We start from the raw sequence: 5,823 nt of genomic DNA, 5'->3' as shown, positions 1-5,823 counted from the left end.
ACTTCAGGTCAGAGAGTTATATCTATACGTATATAAAACTGGATGCTTAGATTTATATGGGTAAAGTCACAAAATGATCATGTCATGATTAAGATCACATTTTTAAACATTGGTATGTAGTCATTCCTCTCTCAGGTGGTCTGAGCTCTAGTGATGGGCGGGGTTCTGTGTAACATTCTAAAATCTCTAAGCACCACAGGCATAAGCCAACTGACAAAGAGGCGGAGCCAAAGGAACCCAAGGCAACCAGAGCAGCCCTCTGGGCAAAGCTCAGTCTCCCAGTTGGTTACTCTCTCCTAATGACCCCTCTAAATTGAAAGGTCCCCAGACAAACCTCTTAGGGACAATGAGTTACAGTCGTCCTCCTCCCAATGTGGAGGGCATGACCTCCCTTAAGGTGGACAACCTCACCTACCGCACATCGCCCAACACCCTGCGTCGTGTCTTCCAGAACTATGGGCCTGTCGGGGATGTGTACATCCCACGGGATCGCTTCACTAAAAAGTCCCACGGTTTCGCTTTTGTCCGTTTCCACCACAAGCACCACGCTAAGGACGCCATGGATGCCCTAGATGGGATCCTACTGGATGGCAGGGAGCTACGGGTGCAGATGGCCCGCTATGGTCGTCCCCTAGATTCCCACCAAGGCTGCCGCTGGGGAACATCGCCCCACAGGTAGGTGGCCCTATGATAGTGACAACTACAATGGCCAGAACTGTAGCCCAGGGCATAGTCGTCAGAGCCATTCCAACACCAGAAGCCAATCCTGGTCCCCAAGATCCGGATCCGATTGATCACTCTCATTCTTGCTTTCATTTCCACAGGAGCTCTTCATCAACCTCTAAATCCAGATCTACCCAAAGATCCAACTCCAAGTCCTCCTCAGTGTCAAGATCTCTATCACTGACCGGGTCCCGCTCTAGGTCCAGAAGCCTTCCACCAGGACATGAGAAGAAATTGAAGTCCAAATCACCATCCAAGAGTGTCTCCGATTGTCCCAAAGCAGGAGGTGCTCATCTAAGTTAATGAACTACAAACAAGCCATCTGAGGACTCGGGACTAGGGTGGAGGGGAGAAGGGTTATACTCAGTTGGTGAGTCCTTGGGAAAAGCCACTAGCAATTGAAAACAAAATTTATGACATTGTGTAACATTTTACTTGTTTTAAGCCTTGGCCTAAGGTGGTAAATTTTATTTTATATTGCATTTTGTTTCTGTTATTTGAAAACCAATATTAGAATATCTTCTAAGTGAAGCGAAAGACTTCAGTTTTCATTACTAGTTTATACATTTGAAGTAAAATTTCATCTTCTTTTGAATGCTCACTTGTTTGGTTTGAAAGTAAACAGATTAACATAATTTGTGGCCTCACAATTTAATGTATGCAGCCACTTCTTGTTAGTAGTCCAAAACTGTGTAGTGATTCAATCTTTATTGCCTCCACTCTTTAAACTAAAAACCTATAAAAGTTACTGTAGATTTATTTACAAGTGCTATTTATCTTCTGATCTTAATTGTAATCTAAAGATGCATTTGTATGAAGACATTTCATGTGAAAAGAATTGATTATTAAAAGGATAATTTACCAAACAATTCTAATAGCACGCATTTTTGTGACTGAGCCACAGGTGTATAGCAATTGAGTAATATCAGTTGTTAAAATGGTAGTTTTCAGTATGCAATGCTCAGCCATTTCATTTTTTCTCCTAGTGAAAAGCTCTTACATTAGGATGATGTGTTGTGGAGAAACAAATGATTGCCTGATTTATTTTAAAGTTTGACAACTACACTTTCATTTACCTAGGTCTTGCATATATCTAAGAGTGCATAATACCATGAGTGCATGTAGCAGATGATAAATAGACCTTTAGTTTTTCCTCTCACCTCCAAAATAGTAAATCCATTCATCTTCATTTATGAACTTAAGTATGAAAAACCTTAAGAAATCAAATGATTTATAACTTTGCAATGACTGCTAACATGCTATGTTTGGGGCTTATGCATATTCTGTGACAACTTTCTGAAGTTTAAGATTTTTCTTAGTGTTTAAAAAATAAAAATAGAAAGCTCACTGTCATATTCTTATTCATTAAGTTGTGAAACAATATTCATAAAATTGTGAAACAAAAATACTTTGAGGTCATCCATTTCAAATGTTGCCTTATAAGCAATAAATTATCAAGACAGCAGAGTACCAATCTTCAGAGATCCAAGATATAAATATTTTAACTTAGCAAAGTCTCATATCTGCTATAGCTTCATAGCATTCTTCTCCAAGGTCATCATGACCTTCCTCTGGATCAACCCTGAATCTTCTTAAATTGTCTTCTATGATTCAGCTCAAACCTCCACTTTAACTGACTCACTTTGAATAAATCTGGGAGAGAGTTGTTCCTAGCTTGACTTTGGAGTTTGGAAGTGCATTCTGATCCCTTGGCTTCTCTTTTAACTCAGCATTTGCTGGCACTAACTCTAGCCCCATTCAACTTTTCCTCTTAACTTCACATTGCCAATTCAGCTTCCTGTTTCATGCACTAGTTTTAATTGTTCCTGAGTAGTTTTCTTTGTCTAACCAACTGACTATATCAAACTTTCACAGATATATTCAAGTCTTTCATATTGCAGTTTATGAAACTGAAGTCTACAGAGATTAAATGATTGGAAAATTGTTCATAGATTTCATCTGGAATCTCTCAAATTCTCAACTCAAACCTCTTTCCTACATATTGAATTACATTAGTTATAACCTTTCCATAAATCAAAATGTAATGTTTGGGAATAGATATTACAAGCAAGACTTTTAAATAGACAATAAATGTAATGTAGGGCCTCAAGATTTGAAACTTCAAAACTTTAGGGAAATAAATCTGTTACTAGTAGCCAGAAATGACATAAAAATCAATGATTATTAGCCTAATGAAACATCTGTTTAAATCTTTTAAACACAAACACATCATATATGTGTGTACACACACACACACACACACACACATGCAGACACATACCTCCTCCCACTAATTAAGACTTTGCTAAACTTTTAGTCATCTTAAAAATCCCACCAGGGAGCTAATTGGTCACATAACATTATCTCACTCTTTATTAAGGTATCAGTGAACAGACATTTGAGTTCCCACCAGGACAATTTTCTTTCTTAGTATAAACCAAATGTTCTGTAGTACTTAACTTTAGGATATTTTCCTTTACTTGAGAATTAAATGAGTATTACTGGGCCAAGGTAACAGAATATATTGTGTAATATATGAAACAAATACAAAAATAGAAATAATTTGAAACGATCTCATAGTACAGAGAAAATTGATTTAACAGAATTAACATTATATGCCATGACCATATTTAGTTCATTAGCAAATGAAAAATACTGCTCATTTCTTTCAACTTATACTCAATTTCAGTATCTAATAAATAGTTCTTAAATAATTTACAGAAAAAAACTGCCATTTTTCTATTTATCAAAATTAAACACAACCAAAATCCAAATAATAAACATATTAACATAGAAAATAACTTTTACATGACAAATTTATCAAAAATTACTCTTTGATATCTAATTAGATCAATCTGATCATATCATTTTCCTTGTGTAACTATTAGTGCTCTTCATTGTTAAGTGACAGAAATCCTTCACAAACTTATATTTAAAAGGGAGTACACTGGTTTACAGATGCAAAAATGCAAAGGCATCTCTAACTTCAAGTATGTTTCAAAATCTTTCTGTTATCTCTATTTTTATACTTGTTTTCTTCTCTCTGATTTTTTCTCACCATCAAGTAAACAAAACAGACACAAGCATCTTTGGTTTATATCCTACCAATTTAGCAACCACAGTGAAAAATAAATTCTCATTTAGAAGTTCCAGCTAACATCTCAGATTTAACCCTTAACCAAACCTCTTTTGGTCAGGTTTTCAGGCTTAAACCAATTAAAATTATCAACAACTTGAGACAACTGATTAGACATGGCTGGGTCATAAGACTTTTACCATGACAGTGAATTCAGCTGCACCTAAACCAGGTGGACTAAGATTGGGCAATAGACTTTTACCCCCTCGGATGCTAAGCAGGCAAAAATAAAAAGCTACTGCTTGTTCTTAAAAAAAAAAAAAAATCCAGTCCCAACATCCAAAGGTCAAATGTTTTTTTTTTTCTGATTTGTGAAAGCTAATCCAAAATAAGGGGAGGGGATTAAAAAAAAAAAAAAGACAGTGGAATGAATCTGACCTAACCTTCCTATGTACATATATGAATATGAAAATAACCACAATGAATCTCACCATCAGCTATATCCACAAGACACTAATTTAAAGAAAGAAAGAAAAAAAGAGAAAGAGAGAAAGAAAGAAAGAAACTATAGTAAATACAGAAAGATCAGTAGAGTAAGGGAAGGGAATGGGGGATGGCAGAAGAGAAGGGAAGGGGAAGTATTTGGGACTGAATTAGAACAAATTATATTTTATGCTTTTATAATTATATCAAAATGAATCCTATTGCATGGATAACTAAAAAGAACCAATAAAAATTTTTAAAAAATAAGATATCTTAATTGTGTCTTAGTTGTAGAAAGAAAAAAACAAAACCTATTTTATAGTCATTGTCTGCTAAGAGTCAGCCAAGTATATAATGCATGGCATTTTTGGTTGAAAGGTGACGCCAGCTAGCCATTGAGATGATATGATTATGTTAAGATTTGCATTCATATGGATATTGGACTCCTGCTGTTCACCTCCACCTGCTATGGGACTCCTGGAGAGTTCCCATTGGTTGGGGAAGTACAGTAGGAGGGAGTTCCGGGGGAGGAACTTCCTCTGGGCATGCCGGGAGAACGCTTCCTGTGTGGATCTGCGATCTTCCCGGGGGCGTACAGAACATTGGCGGCAGTTTCAAAAAATAAGGTTTGTTCCTGCTTGAGTGGCTCGTGATTTTGTGCCCAGCCAGACTGCGGCAATTGTCAACTATTTCCTCTTGGATTAATTTCACATTTCCATCTCAACCCCAGAGGTGTGGCCATAGTTTTCCAAAAAAGCCGAGGCCTTTCAACTCTGTTCTTTCTATCTGACAATAGTTTCTCTACACCAACACATGCTTAATTACTACTTACCTGTAGAACACTGCACTTAGATTGAAAGATTGACTTAAATGTACTATCTCTGTGAAACATTTTCCCACTCCAATTAAATAACCAAGATCAGTTGTCTGTGTTTACACATTATTACACATATAAATCTTGTACAGCATGTTTTGATATATTTATGTAACATTTCCCTCACATGGAATGTAAATTGGGAGTCTAGATTGATGCAACATTTGACAATATCTCTAGTATCTATAAAAGTAACTGACTCAGTTTATATGGATGGATTAATTTATTAAATAAGTCAAATTGTGTAACACATCTCAAATTCTGTAGCTAAATGTTGTCATAGGAATGACTTAAATGAAGGATTCCAAAACAAGTGTTAAGTGGGGATGATAATAAATCTTAAGTCCAAAAACTCTTACTTAGAGGCCTAATTTAGATAGCATTGCAAATAAACATTTTTTTCACTAAGCCATGCTGACTACAGTAACACAAGGAACAAAATCAGTAAAGTCGGCACCCATTACTATAAGCAAAATAACAATTATAGAATTTTTTTGGGGGGTGCTAGGGATTGAACCCAGGGGTGCTTTAACACTGAGCACATCCCCAGCCCTTTTTATTTATTTATTTTTACTTGAGACCGGGGTCTTGTTGCTAAGATTGGCCTCAAATGTGATATCCTCCTGCCTCAGCCTCCAGTCACAGGGATTACAGGTACAGGACCCCT

The 5,823-nt window shown here is 36.5% G+C and overlaps 1 pseudogene; it reads left to right on the top strand.

Annotated features, from left to right (window-relative positions):
- Positions 1–346: 346 nt before the first annotated feature.
- LOC124081435 (serine/arginine-rich splicing factor 2-like) lies at positions 347–1,026 on the top strand (annotated as a pseudogene).
- Positions 1,027–5,823: the final 4,797 nt, after the last annotated feature.

Source organism: Marmota monax, unplaced genomic scaffold (genome assembly GCF_021218885.2).
Source record: "Marmota monax isolate L192 unplaced genomic scaffold, Marmota_monax_Labrador192_F-V1.1 WCK01_AAM20220418_F8-fsc00498, whole genome shotgun sequence".
NCBI lineage: Eukaryota > Metazoa > Chordata > Mammalia > Rodentia > Sciuridae > Marmota > Marmota monax.
Note: the sequence above shows the minus strand (reverse complement) of the source record. Positions and strands in the feature narration are given on the sequence as shown.